Source organism: Anomaloglossus baeobatrachus, chromosome 2 (assembly GCF_048569485.1).
Source record: "Anomaloglossus baeobatrachus isolate aAnoBae1 chromosome 2, aAnoBae1.hap1, whole genome shotgun sequence".
Classification (NCBI taxonomy): Eukaryota; Metazoa; Chordata; class Amphibia; order Anura; family Aromobatidae; genus Anomaloglossus; species Anomaloglossus baeobatrachus.
The window spans coordinates 54,498,670-54,516,673 of NC_134354.1; the positions used below are offsets into that span (position 1 = coordinate 54,498,670).

The following is an 18,004-nucleotide window of genomic DNA, read 5'->3' on the forward strand; positions in this document are numbered from 1 at the left end:
GCGGTGTTTGAGCGGGTGGCCGAGCGGGAGAAGCTGCCGACCCCCCAGTGGGCTGAGGTATTGTCGCCCTATCTGACGGGGGAGCCCCAAAAAGCGTACCTGGACCTCTGTACCGAGGACGCCATAGAATATGAGACGCTGAAAGCCGAAATACTTACTCGGTTGGGGGTGAATACCTATGTACGGGCTCAGCGGGTAAATCAGTGGTTCTATGAGGAAGTCAAACCCGTACGCTCCCAGGCCTATGACTTGTTGCATCTGGTAAAGAAGTGGTTGCAGCCTGACACTCTGAGCCCTGCGCATATGGTGGAGAGGGTAGTGGTTGATCGCTTTGTGCGCACTTTACCCGTCACCATTCAACGGTGGGTAGGACAGGGCGACCCAAGTACCCTGGACCAATTAGTGTGCCTGGTGGAGCGGCATGTGGCTACGCAGGACTTGATACGGGACACTGAGACTTTGCGTGCCGCCCGTCGGTCCGGCCCCTCCAAGCCTCGGGCCAAGGACCCACCGCTGACACCGGTGCGGGAGTCCGCTACCGTCCCGTCTGAGGCCGCACCCGCCGTCCCTGAGGTCCGGAAGGCTATGTACCCTAAACGACAACTCGTCAAGGGGGTTTCCTTCCCTATTAGATGTTGGCGGTGCCAGCGGGTGGGACATATGGAAGCCCAGTGTCCAATGACCACGGAGCCCATGGATTGTGGGGTTACCCGGCGGGGTTCAATGTATGCTCAGGCGGTGTGTACCGCGGACCTTGTCTCCCCGGAGACTGAGCCCCACTTGTGCCAAATACAGGTGAATGGATGTCTGGTTACAGGCTTGTTGGATTCCGGAAGCTTAGTGACCCTTGTGCGATCAACCCTAATGGCTGAAGTAAAGGCCACAGGACGTACAGTGGGGGTGGTTTGCATACATGGGGACCGCCGAGACTATCCCACGGGGGTTGTCACCATCACAGCACCCTGCGGTCAGGTGCAACATGAGGTGGGACTTATGAACACTCTTCCCTATGACGTGATCCTAGGAAGGGATCTGCCGTATTTTTGGACTCTATGGAAGGGGCCTCCTAAGTCCCCTCAGGTATTGAACAGTCCGGGACCTGAGCCCGACAATCCCGAATCCGGGACGCCTGCCGTAGGGGTCCCCATGATAGGGACAGAATGTGAACCCGATAGGTCACCCCTAGAGGTATTGGCAGGTGAGGCTGAGATGGTCGAGCCCATCCCGGAGTTGGAGGCGTCCCCGGATACGTTTGGGACAGCCCAACTCCAGGACCCTACATTAATACATGCCCGGAGTCGGGTGACAGTGGTTGACGGGGTGGCACAGCTGCCCGATGCCCAGGTAAGGTACCCCCATTTCGCTCTTAAGCAGGATTTACTCTACCGGGTAGATGAAATACGGGGCGTGGGGGTAGAGCAGTTGGTGGTGCCCCAGCCGTATCGCCGGCGGGTCCTCGACTTGGCTCATAAACACCTGATGAGTGGCCACCTAGGGGTCAAGAAAACGCAGGAGCGAATATTGCAAAGGTTCTATTGGCCCGGGGTCTTTGGGGAGGTAAAATGGTTCTGCGAAACCTGCCCGGAGTGTCAGCTTACCGCACCCCTGGCCCACTTTCGCAGTTCGTTGGTACCGTTACGCATTATAGAAGTCCCTTTTGAACGGATAGGGATGGATCTGGTGGGGCCCCTCGTAAAGTCCGCTCGAGGGCACCAACACATCCTAGTGATCGTTGACTATGCCACCCGGTATCCAGAGGCATACTCAGACATACTGCAGCGAAGCTTATAGCTCGGGAGTTGTTTGCTGTGTTCTGCCGGGTGGGGTTTCCCAAGGAGATCCTTACGGATCAGGGGACCCCATTCATGTCTAAAGTGACCAAAGAGCTATGCCGGCTACTCCAGATCAAGCAGTTGCGTACGTCTGTGTATCATCCTCAAACGGACGGTTTAGTGGAGCGATTCAATAAAACCCTGAAAACCATGCTCAAAAGGGTGATTTCAAAAGACGGGAAAGACTGGGATTTGATGCTTCCCTATTTGATGTTTGCCATCTGAGAGGTGCCACAGGCATCCACGGGGTTTTCGCCTTTTGAGTTGTTATACAGGCGACATCCCCGGGGATTGTTGGACCTGGCAAAGGAAACATGGGAGCAGGAGCCCACCCCCCATAAAAGTGTGATTGAACACATTTTAGGAATGCAGAACCGCATAAGCGCGGTCATGCCAATTGTGAAGGAGCATTTTCAGGAGGCTCAGGCCGCGCAAAGCGGCCACTACAATAGACAAGCCACCGTGCGGACCTTTAACCCCGGGGATCGGGTGTTGGTATTGGTCCCCACGGCAGAGAGTAAATTCCTGGCTCAGTGGCAAGGCCCCTACGAGATAAAGGAAAGAATCGGGGCGGTCAACTATAAGGTATTGCAGCCCGGTAGGCGGAAACCTGAACAAATATACCATGTCAACCTGTTAAAACCTTGGCAGGAACGGGAAAGCCTGATGGTTGATTTTTCCCCATCTCCCTCCTCTTCGGGTCGTTCAAACCCGGCTCCAGCGACCTCCGGAGAGGACGAACCGGAAGTAAGGATTGGAGAAGCCCTCACCAAGCAACAGAGGCGAGAGGCCAGACGGCTGGTTCAGCAGAACCCCGATGTCTTCTCCGAGCTGCCTGGTAGGACCAGTCTGATACGACATGACATTGTCACCGAGCCTCACCTGAAGGTACACCTGAAGCCATACCGGGTGCCGGAGGCTGGAGGCTCGAAGACAAGCCATATCAGAGGAAGTGAAGACAATGCTACGCCTGGGGGTCATCGAAAAATCCCGGAGTGAATGGGCTAGTCCCATTGTCCTAATACCAAAACCCGATGGCTCCTTAAGGTTCTGCAATGACTTTAGGAGATTGAACGAAATATCCAAGTTCGATCTCTACCCCATGCCCCGGGTGGATGAGCTGATTGATAGGCTGGGACAGGCGCGATATTTCACCACGCTCGACCTGACCAAGGGGTACTGGCAGGTGCCACTGACGGAGTCCACCAAGGAGAAAACCGCTTTTGTTACGCTGGAGGGTCTCTTCCACTATGTTGTCTTGCCTTTTGGGTTACATGGCGCTCCGGCCACGTTCCAGAGGTTGATGGACTTGGTGCTGGAACCCCACCAGGCATATGCATCAGCGTACCTTGATGACATCATTATTTACAGCTCCGAGTGGCAGACCCACTTGGAACAGGTACAAGCGGTGGTGAACGCGCTCCGAACAGCCGGATTGACAGCCAATCCCAAGAAATGTGCGTTGGGGCTCACGGAAGCCCGCTACTTGGGCTACGTAATAGGCCAAGGAGTGATTAAGCCCCAAATTAACAAAGTTGAGGCGATCCAGAAGTGGCCTAGACCCCTGACCACGAAGCAGGTTAGGGCCTTCCTGGGTATCGTGGGGTACTACAGGAGGTTTGTTCAAAATTTTGCGGGACTATCAGCCCCCTTGACGGACCTTCTCAAAGGCAAGAAGTCCGTCATGGTGCGCTGGACTCCGCAGGCCGAGGACTCCTTCCGGGCCCTGAAGGGGGTTCTGTGCGGACAGCCCGTTCTTGTCAACCCTGATTTCCGGAAGGAGTTCGTAGTACAGACTGACGCCTCTGAGGTCGGCCTGGGGACATTGCTGTCTCAGGTGGTTCAGGGGGAGGAACACCCCGTCACCTTCTTAAGTAGGAAGCTCACCCCTCCCGAGGAATTATAGCGTAGTGGAGAAGGAGTGCCTGGCGATCAAGTGGGCCTTGGAGTCCCTACGCTATTACCTGCTGGGACGGCAGTTTCGCTTGGTGACTGATCACTCTCCGCTGGTCTGGATGAGGCCCGCCAAGGAACGGAATGCCCGGGTTACCCGGTGGTTCCTTTCTCTACAGAACTTCTGGTTTACGGTTGAACACCGGGCCGATAGGTTGCAGGGCAACGCCGATGCCTTGTCCCGCGGCCCGTGTTTGATGGCGGGAGTTCAACCCCGCACGCTTGAACTGAGGGGGGGGTATGTGAGACTGTGACCGGGGTTGTCTATGACGGCCGGTACGTCTCGCCCCGGTTGTGCTCCCTCCATGTATAGAAAGCAATTCCACTCCAGGGTTAATGCTGTTTCCCTGCAGGCTGAAAGGAGAGTTAAAAGGAAACAGGAACATGGGCGTGGGCCCCTAGTGTGAGGGAGTGAACACAACTCCCTGAGTTTCTGCCAAAGAAACACATGTGAGCCATTTCTGGAACCTGGCGTGTTGGTCCAGTAGGAGGACATTCCGGAATGTGTTGTGTGCTGTTTTTGACTTTGTTTGTGCAATAAACCGTGTGCTGTGACCATTGGTGCCTGGATCCCGTGCCTTCTGCCGCGCAGCCGACCACGCTACCTCACAATAGACAGAGACACACTGCTCTGCTGCATACATAAATACAGACACACACATACTGCTCTGCTGCATACATACATACAGACACACTAATCTGCTGCATACATACATACAGACACACTGCTCTGCTGCATACATACATACAGACACACTGCTCTGCATACATACAGACAGACACGCACACTGCTCTGCTGTGTACATACATACAGACAGACACACTGCTCTGCTGCATACATACATACATAAATACAGACAGACACACTGCGCTGCTGCATACATACATACAGACACACTGCTCTGCATACATACAGACAGACACGCACACTGCTCTGCTGTGTACATACATACAGACAGACACACTGCTCTGCTGCATACATACATACATAAATACAGACAGACACACTGCGCTGCTGCATACATACATACAGACACACTGCTCTGCATACATACAGACAGACACGCACACTGCTCTGCTGTGTACATACATACAGACAGACACACTGCTCTGCTGCATACATACATACATAAATACAGACAGACACACTGCGCTGCTGCATACATACATACAGACACACTGCTCTGCATACATACATGCATACATACAGACACACTGCTCTGCTGCATACATACATACAGACATACATACAGACAGACACACTGCTCTGCTGCATACATACATACATACATACAGACAGACACACTGCTCTGCTGCATACATATATACATACATACAGACAGACACACTGCTCTGCTGCATACATATATACATACAGACAGACACACTGCTCTGCTGCATACATACATACATACAGACACACACACTGCTCTGCTGCATACATACATACAGACACACTGCTCTGCTGCATACATACATACAGACACACTGCTCTGCTGCATACATACAGACAGATATAACAAGAGATGGGACACTTGGGCCTATCATGATTAGTCTCCAAAATCACTGTATCCCATAATAACAGTCTAGAGAAACAACATCTGACCTTTATTTTTTAGCCAGATTTATCCCTTGGTGGTATGGTATGGATTACTGACACTTGACTGGATTTATTTTAAGTGCACATTTATTAAACTGAGCATTTTCATCATCCATTGTGATCTATCTCTTGTCAAGTGGTTCAGTGGTCCTTTGCCATACTACTTTGGGGTTTCCTCGGGCTATTTATCGTTATCAATTTGGATAGTTTGGGACCCAATCAGTGCCCCTTTTTGATGTTGTCATCCCTTCTGCTGTTTATCCGGGGTTTCAGGTTTTGTTTTTTTCCGGTCTTTTAAACCTGTTCGCCTATATTTAATATATTATGTATTCATAACCTTATTCTATCCCTCTTGTGGTTGTAACTTTTTGATAAATAAAAACTTTATTGGATATCTTAAGAGGTTGTTTATGTGCATATTTTCAGCCATTTTGTTGCTTCACTGGTAGACCCCCAATTCTCCTGTTTCTCTATACATACAGACAGACACACTGCTCTGCTGAATACATACATACATACAGACAGACACACTGCTCTGCTGCATACATACATACAGACAGACATACTGCTCTGCTGCATACATACATACATACAGACAGACACACTGCTCTGCTGCATACATACATACATACAGACACACTGCTCTGCTGCATACATACATACATACAGACACACTGCTCTGCTGCATACATACATACAGACACACTGCTCTGCTGCATACATACATACATACATACATACAGAAAGACACACTGCTCTGCTGAATACATACATGCATACAGACAGACACAATGCTCTGCTGCATGCATACATACATACAGACAGACACACTGCTCTGCTGCATACAAACATACAGACAGACATACTGCTCTGCTGCATACATACATACATACAGACAGACACACTGCTCTGCTGCATACATACATACATACAGACACACTGCTCTGCTGCATACATACATACATACATACAGACAGACAGACACACTGCTCTGCTGCATACATACATACATACATACATACAGACAGACACGCTGCTTTGCATGCATACATACATACATACATACAGACAGACACACACACGCGGCTCTGGGGGCCCACGCACGCGATTCTGGGGGGCCCAAACACGCGGCTCTGCGGGGCCCACATCCGCGGCTCTGCGGGGCCCAAACATACAGCTCCGGGGTCCAGCACATACGGCTCCGGGGGGGGAGAAGGCCATACAGCTCACAGGGCCCATAAATCAGGGGGCGGGGAGGGCACATACAGATCAAAGGAGGGGTAGCACTTACCGCTCAGGTTAGCTTACCGCTGGCTGGCACTGCGCCTCCTTCATCTGTGGGACTGAGCAAGACGCCGTGAGGTAGCTCCGCCCACAGATGAAGTTCAAAGCAGACCGTTCGCTGTGGTCTGCACGCCTTAAAGGGACGGCAGCCGCAGATTCCTGCCGAGGACTGCGGTCCCCGGAACTCGGCCCGGGGTCAGCAGAACTGATGAGGCCGAGTGGGCCCCCCGGCTCTCCGTGGTCCCGGTATTTGCCCGGGTGTGCCGGGTGCTGACACCGGCCCTGGTGTGAGGTGTGGCTAGGATTTGAATGCTGATGGAGAAATACCAAAGGTTAGAATCCCAGAACCATGGAGGGTGAGTTCTGCACCGTAAGAGAAAGGAGTGCAGTTCTCTGTGACACCCTGATTAGTTCAGGGGCGTCACACATACATAAAGCACACGAAGTCTGTTTTTTTGGTAAAGCCTGTGTTCGGTACAAACACTGAACAGTGAACCTCGAGTTAGCTCATCTCTAATAATAAGTAGAAACAATAAGTTGATGGGATCATAAACAGGGGAATGAACCAGCGATTCCATGTATTGAATATTTCTTGCCTCTATAGTAATTGTGATGATTCATCTTTTCTGTTCTCATAGATATGGTGACTGGAGAGATTCCACCTGTTCAATATGTCATTTTAAGATGAGACACTACTCAGGGGCTCATTATAAGCCTTTACTTATGTACAAGTGGCTCATTTAGCTCTGTAATGGGGCATTACACTAAATGATTCTATGGAGATACTGCTTGGAAACCAGCTAATGCCATATACTTTTTATTGCATTGCTTGTGACCTTTATCCTTTACCCCCAATAATCACTTCCAAATATATATTGATATTTCCAAGGTATTTAAATTGCTTTTCCATAATTAGTTGTATACAATTAAGGAGATGAACACATTTAGGTTATTAAGTTAAACCATATGCAAGCACAATTTGTTTTTTTTCCTAATCTTTTTTTTTTATTATCTGCGATTACTTTTAGACCTCCTTGGTAGAGTTAACCAATCAAAAATCCCTGATCATGAGCCAGCTAGAACACTCAAAAATAAAGGGATAGTGACCATGACATGATATTGATGTAAAGAACTAAACTTTATTAATTAAATAATTAAAATACAAATCACATTAAAAATAACATTTACTGGACAAGAAAAGTTCACTTAAATTAGCAGCAAGAGTACAGGAAAATAAGGTGCATTGTGCATAGACCAATCTTAAATATTATCCAATAATAAATTAATAATAACTTATTAGTCATCCAAAATGGATATTTTAGAATAATAGAGATTCAGAATTATTCCTATCCCCTATCTCGTATATATGATAAACTGAATGTGATCAATTAAGAACTTGAATAGGAGTAATTCAATACCTTAATGGATAGTCTGCTGGTCCTGCTTGCTGCTAAACCCCGACGTGCGTTTCGTGCGATAGTCTTCCTCAGGGTCGCTGAGTAACGTAGAGTGTAGTGGGCATGCTCTGCAATCTGTGCAGTGGTAAGGGGAGAAACATTAACTATTGTGAATATCTTTCATCATAATCCTGCCTGTCATAATAATGATGACTTCCAGTCAGTGATTAGCAACATGGTTAATTTGGTTTCTATTCTGAAGATTTTACTAGTAGTTTAGCTGAAGGCCTCAAAAAAAGATCCCACTATTTTATTGAATGTAGAGTGATTTTGTCATGGGCTCCCCATGGGCGAATCAGATTTTCTAAGGGGCACTTTGCACACAACGACATCGCAAGCTGATGCTTGCGATGCCGAGCACGATAGTCACTGCCCCGTCGCAGCAGCGATCTCTTGTGATAGCAGCCGTAGCGAACATTTTCGCTACGGCAGCTTCACATGGAGTCACCTGCCTTGCGACGTCGATCTGGCCGGCGACCCGCCTCCTTATTAAGGGGGCGGGTCGTGCGGCGTCATAGCGACATCACACGGCAGGCGGCCGATAGAAGCGAAGGGGCGGAGATGAGCGAGATGTAAACATCCCGCCCACCTTCTTCCTTCCGCATAGCCAGTGTGAGCTGCAGGACGCAGGTAAGGAGAGGTTCCTCACTCCTGCGGCTTCACACACAGCGATGTGTGCTGCCGCAGGAACGAGGAACAACATCGTACCTGTAGCAGTCGCGTAATTATGGAATTCCCAGACACTACACAGATGATACGATTACGACGATTTTGTAGTGTGTAAATCCTAGATGATACGATTAACGAGCGCAAAATCGTCGTAATCGTATCATCGGTGTAGTGTCTGGGAAATCCATAATTACGTTGCAGCGACAGGTACGATGTTGTTCCTCGTTCCTGCGGCCGCACACATCGCTGTGTATGAAGCCGCATGAGCGAGGAACATCACCTTACCTGCGTCCTGGCTGCAATGAGAAGGAAGGAGGTGGGCGGGATGTTTACGTTCCGCTCATCTCCGCCCCTCCGCTCCTATTGGTCGCCTGCCGTGTGACGTCGCAGTGACGCCGCATGACCCGCCCCCTTAGGAAGGAGGCAGTTCGCCGGCCAGTGCGACGTCGCAGGGCGGGTGAGTGCATGTGGAGCTGCCGTAGCGATAATGTTCGCTACGGCAGCAATCACATGATATCGCACCTGCGACGGGGGCGTGGACTATCGTGCTCGGCATCGCAAGCATCGGCTTGCAATGTTGTTGTGTGCAAAGTGCCCCTTAAGTCTTTGGCTCTCATCAATTGGACACTTAGCGGGATCTACTGTGAGTAGGTAATTAAATTAGCAAGAAGCTGACAGCGGCAGGACAAACAAACCTTCTTTGTTTATTTTCTCACAAGGAAAGGGGTGTTAAAACATGCAGGAGAAGATACTGTCCACCAAGGTAGACAGTACATCTCCAGCCATACCAGGGACATCACATTGCACTGGGACATGCAATATTTTAATATTATAGCGATACTGTGAGGGCCGAGGAGGACTGGTAGGCCCAGGAGGTGGATCCACTGGACCAAGCACCCCACCTGGAGGGCAGGGTACATAGTAGCTGGAGCTCGAGCGTGACAGGAATGGGAAGAACCAGGTCACCAGGGTCATGGAGTCCCATAGGACAGTACAGGAACAGGTGCAGGTATCAGGAAGCAAAGACAAGACCAGGTCACTAGGGTCACAGCGTACTTTAAGGCAGTAATACAGGAACAGAAGGACCTGAGCACCTAGCTCACAAGACAAAGCAAAGAAACACAAGCGATGATCAGGCCCCGCCCACATGGAAAGGCCAGTCTTATATACCCAGCACAGCCCCAGGTCATTTCCTGTTGCAGCAGTGCTGGGCCCATAAGACCAGGTGAGTGGGCGCGGCCCGGTCCTATACAGAGGCATCAGTCAGAGTCAGACTCCTGAGACCTGGAACAGGACTCAGGGGAGCAAGAGCGGGAGCGGCAGGCGTGACTGGTGGACGCATGGACTGGACCAGTGAGCAAGGAGCGGTGGTGGGATGGAGAGACTGGATCAGTGAGCACGGAGCAGTGGTGCGATGGTGAGACCGGCTCAGTAGGTAAGGAGCGCTGCTGGGACATCGGGAGCATGACAGATACTCTAATAACAGCACTATCCATGAATATATCTGTAATCAGGAGACATAATCACTTCAGTGGGTTCAAGTTGCAGGACTCCTTGCCTTGGGAAACCACAGAAATGTAATATTAATATCAATACTGGATACATTCTAGTTGTGTTTGGTTTGTCTAGGATGGTGAAAGTATGCTCGCAAGTATGGCTGTCATCAGAGATGAGCAGATATATTCGAGTGGTATTGAATTCTACTCAATTTTTACAAAATTACACACTTTCCTTGTTTTTTTTATTACTCGCTTCCGCGTGGATTCAGCAAAGTGGTGGCGGTTGGCTGCCTTTTTCAGAACTATCAAAATGCTAAAAAAATCCAATACTCAACTTAGCACTTACCCCTCCAGCCCCCAAGGATCTGAAGACAGATTTTTCAAACATTTTATGTACTGATGAGATGAGAGTGACTTTTGATGAATCAGATGGATGTGCCAGAGGCTGGATCAGTAATGGCCACAGATGTTCATATCTACTCAGGCACCAGTAAGGTGGAGGTGGAGATCTACTATGGGTTGGTATTATTAAATTATTACGGATGAGTTAGATAGACTATTTTGGGTTAAAGGTGGACCCAAAATCAACTCCAAAACATACTGACAGTTTTTAGAAGACCCTTTCTTTAAGCAGTGCTACAAGAAAAAGTCTGCTTCCTTCAAGAAAACCATGATTTTTCTACAGTACAATGCTCAACCACATTAATTGAAATCTCCACTGCTTGGCTGCCATTTCTTGGTCAAGTCTTGATGTTTTCTCCTCTGTGTCTAGCTCACTGGTGGTGGGGATAAGCCTCCTCACCTTGCCGTGTCTCTAAAGGGTGCTTTACACGCTGCAACATCGCTAGCGATTGCTAGCGATGTCGAGCGCGATAGCACCCGCCCCCGTCGTTCGTGCGACATGTGGTGATCGCTGCCGTAGCGAACAATATCGCTATGGCAGCATCACACGCACATACCTGTTCAGCAACGTTGCTGTTGCTGCCGAACAATCCCTCCTTCAAGGTGGAGGTGCGTTCGGCATCACAGCAACGTCACAGCGGCGTCACAAAACGGCCGCCCAATAGAAGAGGAGGGGAGGAGATGAGCGGCCGGAACATGCTGCCCACCTCCTTCCTTCCTCCTTTCCAATGGACGTAGGTAGGATGATATTTGTCGTTCCTGCGGTGTCACACACAGCAATGTGTGGTGCCACAGGAACGACGAACAACCTGCGGAATGAAACCCTAACGACATTATGATTTGGAGCGACGTGTCAACGATCAACGTTTTTTGCCGTTTTTGCGATCGTTGATCGTCGCTCCTAGATGTCACACGCTGCGATGTCACTAACGATGCCGGATGTGCGTCACAAACACCGTGACCCCGACGATATATCGTTAGCGATGTTGCAGCGTTTAAAGCACCCTTAAGAACGGAACACTTTGTACTTCTGTCCTCCTGCAAGGTTGAAGTTATGGAACCTGACAGCATCGGAGGATAATGGCTTCCTAGTGACTTCATGTTTGATTCTTCACAAATTTTTGGTAATTAATCTGCATCTTTATGTTTCAACACGTGTTTTTTGGAACCCTGTTGATTATTTGCAACAAATCTTTAGCTGGTTCTGTGATCGTGTCCCAATAACTTAGCAATTTCAAGAGGACAACAAGCTGCCTAATAATTCTGCCCACCATGATAAAGGGTGTTGTATCTTGATATGGTCAAAACATTCACTGCCTAATAATTCTGCACACAGAGAACATCTTAGCACTTATTTTGTTAGTAAATACAAATGTAGGTATATAAATATAATAGCTCATTAGGGGGTGGGACTAGTGTTGAGCAGAGTGAGAGACTTCCTGGTTACAGGAGAGAGAGGAGCTCAGTTAAGGCCTAAGACATACAGCGTGAAAATCAGAGCAAGTGGAATGAGATAAAACATCTCATTCCACTCGGACCAATATTACTCTATGTGCCAGCACCCATGAGCGACTATTTTCTCAGCCCTAATCGGACCGAGAAAACAGTCGCAACATGCTGCGGGTGCAATGTGATTTTGCTTCTCTCGCACCCATTTAAGTCTATGGGGCGAGAGAAAAATCGCACTGCATTCGCATTACACCGGTGTAATGCAAGTGCAGAGCGAGAATGGAAATAGCCAGCAACGGAGGAGAGAGGGAGATAAATCCCTCCCTCCCCAGCCCCAGCCCTCCCCTCAGCAGCGCCGGCCCTCCCCTCCTCAGCGCTGGCTCGCCCCTCCTCAGTGCCAGCCTGCCCCCCCGCAGCTATGGTCCTGTGACGCCCTGGACTAGCCCTGGGGAGAGCACAACAACAACACTGCAGCCGGCTGCGGGACCCGTCCATCCGGCCGTTTTGGTTTACCAGAGACTCTGTCAGTGATTGCCTGAGTGAGTACACCAGTGCCGTCCGGCACCGCGCCACACAGTCCCTGCACCCCAGCCATCCAGCCTCCCCGTTACATCACCGGGCCCCGGGATCACCAACCCCCCTACCCACGGAGGGGACAACATCCCAGCTGCGCCCTACCATCTCTCCCGGGAACCCCGTTACCAGCAGCAGTGGTGCCATCATCACCACGTCCCGTGGGTGGCGTCGCGAACAATCTCCCTAAACATACCACCCCTTTTCACTCACGGGCGAGGAGCGCCGCTCGAGTCCCTGGGTCCGGCCCACCGCTCGAGCTACCGAGCAGCAGAAGCCCCGGACCCGAGCGTGGCGAGCACGTTCCCCTCCACCCACGACAACTTGGCGTCACGAACAGGATAGAACCAATCTACTTACCAGTAGAAGTGCGCCTTGTGGTCTCCGCCGGCGGCGTCCGGCCGAAAAATTTGAAGCGCCGCCATCTTTGGCGCGAGGATTTCCCGCTCAAGCGTCTTCCCCGAGCAGGGAAGGCGCGAAAGTGAAGCCCCGCCCCCTGAGAGGAAGTGCTAAAAAAGAACCAAGGGGGGGCGGGTGAAGGCCTGCCTAATGTAGCCGAGGGCATAAAAAGCAGGGACGCCAGGACTCTGCAACATCTTCGGTTCCTGGAAGCATGCCAGCAAGCATGTCCGTCACGTCCGGTGATGCTAAAATTCCCGAGCCCATGCCAGGAACGGCGGCGTGGGTGGAAGCCCGGACTGCACAAATGTGCTGCCGCCTGCAAAACCAGGTCCGGTTCTTGATGGAGCGCTGGGTGGCCGAGATGGAAGAGGTGGCAGCAGCCGTGCAGGGACGCGAGGTGGAGGCAGCGTTGGAGGAGCGGGTAAGCGACCCACGCCCCTGTGTCTGAGAAGGACCGGTCGCTGCGGCCGAGGGGCCCGGTCTGCGTCCGCTCACCCTCCTGCCTCCCCCGCCATCCGTACCGGTTGCTGTGGCCCTTCCACTCGGTCCGCTACCCCCAACATCGGTAGCGGAATCTAACCCGCCCGCCTTAGAGGACCGGCCTGTGGGCGTTAACCGGAGACGGCCTATACCGATTCCACTGCCGTGGAAGGTCCCTTCGGAGGTGCCCGTCCGTGAAGCGAAGCCATTGGCCCCGGAAGCAGCCGTACCCGAGACCATCCCGGCCCCGGTAGTCCGCCCGGCCGTGGAAGAACTGGCCGCTGCAGGCCCGAAGGCACAACCGGTGAGGCCATCTGTCCCTGAACTCCCTGCCTTGGCTGAGGCTGCGCCGGGTCGTCGCTGCAAAGCAGCAACCCAGGCCATGTCACTGCAGGACCCCCACCAGAGAGTACCGGTCGTGGCCGGGGTGGGCGCAGTCCAGCGGGGCCCGACCCGCGCGCAGGGGCATGCAAACGCCCCTTACTGGGACAGGGAGCCGAGCCAACAGGGCCGTAAAATTGCCACCAGAGAGCAGCAGAAGGCCGAAGTGATGGCGCGAGTTATCAAGGAGAAAGACGCTCTCCGCAATGCCACCTTTCGGGTGCGGGGCCCGGTGTATGAGGGCCAAGTCAGGAAGTTTGACCCGCAAAGGGGGTTTGGCTTTATCTACGAACCGGGCCTGGAGGCCGAAGTGTTTGTGGCTCGCGGTGACGTGAACTTGCACCTCCCAACGGGCCACCCAGGTCGCGATCTGTTGCCAGGCGACCTGGTGACCTACACCCGACATTGCGGGGAGAGGGGCTGGTTCGCCCTGGACGTTAAACAGAGGGAAAGCCGGGGTATGCAGATGCGGCCCCGGCCCCCTTCTCCACCGTGCCGTCCGGATATCAAGCTAGAGGAGGTCCTTGATGAGTGTGACCTCAAGTAAAGGCAGCGGTCCTCCGTTGTCACCAAGTTGTCCCCGTTGGGACCCTCAGCACTTTGAATGAACACAAATCAAACCGAGTTTTTCACCTGATTGTCTACCGTTATTATCCCGGCCGTTGCCGGCAAGTTGTCCCCGGAGGGACTCTCTGTGTTTTACCGTCCACATGAGAAACTGCTCATGAACATGGCCGAGAACTGGCAGGCCACCCACGAACTTGTGGGTTTGTAAATAGTTTGGTGGGCTGGTTTCCGTTCGTGCCGCCTCCGGAGAGGCAGATTGGAGGAAGGGCCCCCAGCAGAGGAGGCTGGGGCCCGGCCACCACCAGGACCGGTGGCCATCCTCCAGGGGTCAGGGGTCCCCCTGGACGTGGGGTCCCCTGAAGTGACAGCCGGGTGCGAGACACCGTACCCGTTCCCGCTCAGGTAACCTGGACCTGGACTGGGGAAGAGGGGTGCTGCCCATTTCTTAGCGGCAGCATCAAGGATCAGGTTATTTGGGTGGGGTAGCGGATGACCAGGAACACGTCCGTTTTAATAAAAATGTTTGAAACGTTAAAGCACTGTACCTCCCGTAAGGGAAGATTTGAAAACATACTTACGTTAAATGTTTAATATGTTAAATTATCTTTTGCAGTTTGAAAAATAAAATCGGTGATGGACGGGCAGCCCGCGGACGGTCTGCATTTTGCCAAGGGGGAGTGTGACGCCCTGGACTAGCCAGGTAGTCACATACATACCAACATACACACCCCCACCCTAGACAGTTACAACAGTCAATCAAAAACCCTTGTTGCCTCCCTCCAGGGTCTGATGTCCACACCAGGTGGGGCGGAGCCAGGCAGTTGGCCCCACCCACCGAGGAGTTCACAGGCCTGGAGGCGGGAAAAGTGTCAGATCAGTTTTGGAGGTGAAAGTGAGAGGAGTAAACACTTCAGGTGTCTGGGTAGGAGCCCAGGCACTGACAGCAAGGTTGGCAGACGGTGGTGGCCGTCTGCAGGAGTTGGTGGAACTCTGTGAAGCTGTAAGGACCGGGGTCGGGCGTTGGCCCGCCGGTACCGAACCGGGGAGTGGAGTGAAGCTAAGCACCCAGGCAGGGCCATCGGACCCCGACCAGGCTTGGAGCCGCCGTCAATAGTCAAATCCGAATGTGACAGGAACCCCAGGGGTTCCCCAACAACCAAGTCCCGACAGAAGGCAACAGTCCACACCGTGAGGATATACAGCCACCGCCACAGGCTAGAGATCCAAGGGCCAGCGCCTGCGGGCAAAACGGGCTCCTACGGCACCTATACGCCGGGGAGCGGAATACCGGTGGGCAACCACAGGAGTCAGAACATTCTAAAAGGTGCAGGGAAAGACAGCCACCATCAGCCGTCCGGGGAGAGCTCAACAACAACACTGCAGCCGGCTGCGGGACCCGTCCATCCGGCCGTTTTGGTTTACCAGAGACTCTGTCAGTGATTGCCTGAGTGAGTACACCAGTGCCATCTGGCACCGCGCCGCGCAGTCCCTGCACCCCAGCCATCCAGCCTCCCCGTTACATCATCGGCCCCGGGATCACCAAGCCCCCTACCCACGGAGAGGACAACATCCCAGCTGCACCCTACCATCTCTCCTGGGAACCCCGTTACCAGCAGCGGTGGTGCCATCATCACCACGTCCCGTGGGTGGCGTCGTGAACAATTTCCCTAAACATACCACCCCTTTTCACTCACGGGCGAGGAACGCCACTCGAGTCCTCAGGTCCGGCCCACCGCTCGAGCCACCGAGCAGCAGCGAGCAGCAGCAGAAGCCCCGGACCCGAGCGTGGCGAGAGCGTTCCCCTCCACCCGCGACAGTCCGATCGCACGATTGGACCTCAGTCGCAATGACACTAGCATGACACTCGGCTCGCGCTGTGCTGCCAGCATGAGCCGAGTATCATGCTAGGATCGCAGTAGTCCCCGTGTGGCCCTGGCCTAAGGTTTTGCCTAGCAGGAAAGGTGCTATGGTGCCGAGGTCGGTCCTGAGAACCTGATGCCAATCCTGGAAGGTCTGGTGCATAGGGCACATTCGGGCTTGGTGAAGCTGCGTGAGAGTGGTGGATAGAGGAGTTGGATCGAGGAACCTAGGACAACCAAGGGGTGCTGCAGACCCATGTGAAACACTCTGAGGGTATTGGAGAAAGGAGAGGCTGCCCCTGCTTATACAGTAGCCTGGGAACGGCGAAGCTGCTGCTGCACCCATAGTGGGAGCCCTAGAAGGAAGGAATACCCCATTAAGAGAGTGAGAAAGTTGAACAACTTGTCTGATATGCAACCTATAACCAAAAGTAAAGACTATTTTGTTAAAGAGATTCTAGCATGGTGTGAGCTCTGTTTGACAGCCCCTGCACATGTGGACGGAGAGATGGACGGTGTCTTACAGGAGCAAGTTAGTGTCATGCGTCCTACACAGAGATGCACACACAACCTTCGGACCGTTGGCAACGAAGTGCAGTGCCCATGTGGCCCAGGGCCAGTACCTTCCTTCAGATGGAAGGGTGGATTGGTAAGTAAAAAGATAAATCAATAGATTTATTGTATGTTTGCACATATCTTGCCGCTTATAGAGTGCTGATGTCTCCCTAGATATTTCGTTTAGTTTTAGCAGTTAGCACCCATTCACACTTGCTATTTTTAGAAATGCAGTTTTTGGGGGGGGTTTGCAGTATATATTGGAGGTGTAGACAGTCTCCTGTTCTGACTGTGCGCTCCGCCCATCAGTCACAGGATGGATTCAATTAATTCCAGATCCTATCTGCCCATATATTTGTGGACTTTAAGTCCAGGAGAAGCATGACACTAGGATAGAACCCCATCAAAAAAAGATCACCTTGCCGCGGTTGGTGGGCTTACAAGAATTGGCCAATTTGTACACAAAAAACTTTCATTTTTTAAGTACATTCTATATAGTTAATGCAGTTTAAATTTCATATATTCTATGTTTGCATATGTCTTGGCGCTTACAGAGTGATGCTGTATCTCTTTGTTTGTGGATAGATACGTAAGAGGGTGACCAGCACTCTACCGCCCTCACTTCCCCGCTAGTGACTAATGTGTTTTGCTGCATGGTATTTAATGTAATGTATTCTCCTGTGATACGGCCAGGTGACACCAGGTGTTACTGGTTCCCGGGTCCCTTAGTGAGAAGGGAGGGATAGGGAGTGACAGGGCAGCAGGGAGTTAAGTGAGAGGTTGGCTCATCAGCACAGGAAGAGATATAGGGGAAGGAACTTCCTGGTTGAGCAGATAGGGAAACGCTGTGTAAGAGTGAGGAACTAGAAAGAGTCCAAGAGGGACAGAAGTGCAGATTGGAGCACAGAAAGGTGGAGGTGACAGGGACAGGACCTAAGGAGTGAAGGAAGCCCAAACCCCCATCATCCCCTGCAGAAAGGAGAGAAGAGCAAAGTGATAGCAAGGGCTGTATTGCAGTGGGACCTAAGTCCAGGGGTGCTCC

At 51.9% G+C, this 18,004-nt stretch overlaps 1 long non-coding RNA gene across 1 annotated transcript in view; it reads right to left on the reverse strand.

Annotated features, from left to right (window-relative positions):
* The window catches only part of LOC142282816 (uncharacterized), a 362,565-nt gene that overhangs the window by 292,072 nt on the left and 52,489 nt on the right, over window positions 1–18,004 (reverse strand). Inside the window, exon 2 of the long non-coding RNA XR_012744613.1 lies at window positions 8,088–8,201. This is a non-coding gene — a long non-coding RNA (uncharacterized LOC142282816). The remainder of the gene's footprint in view (window positions 1–8,087; window positions 8,202–18,004) is intronic.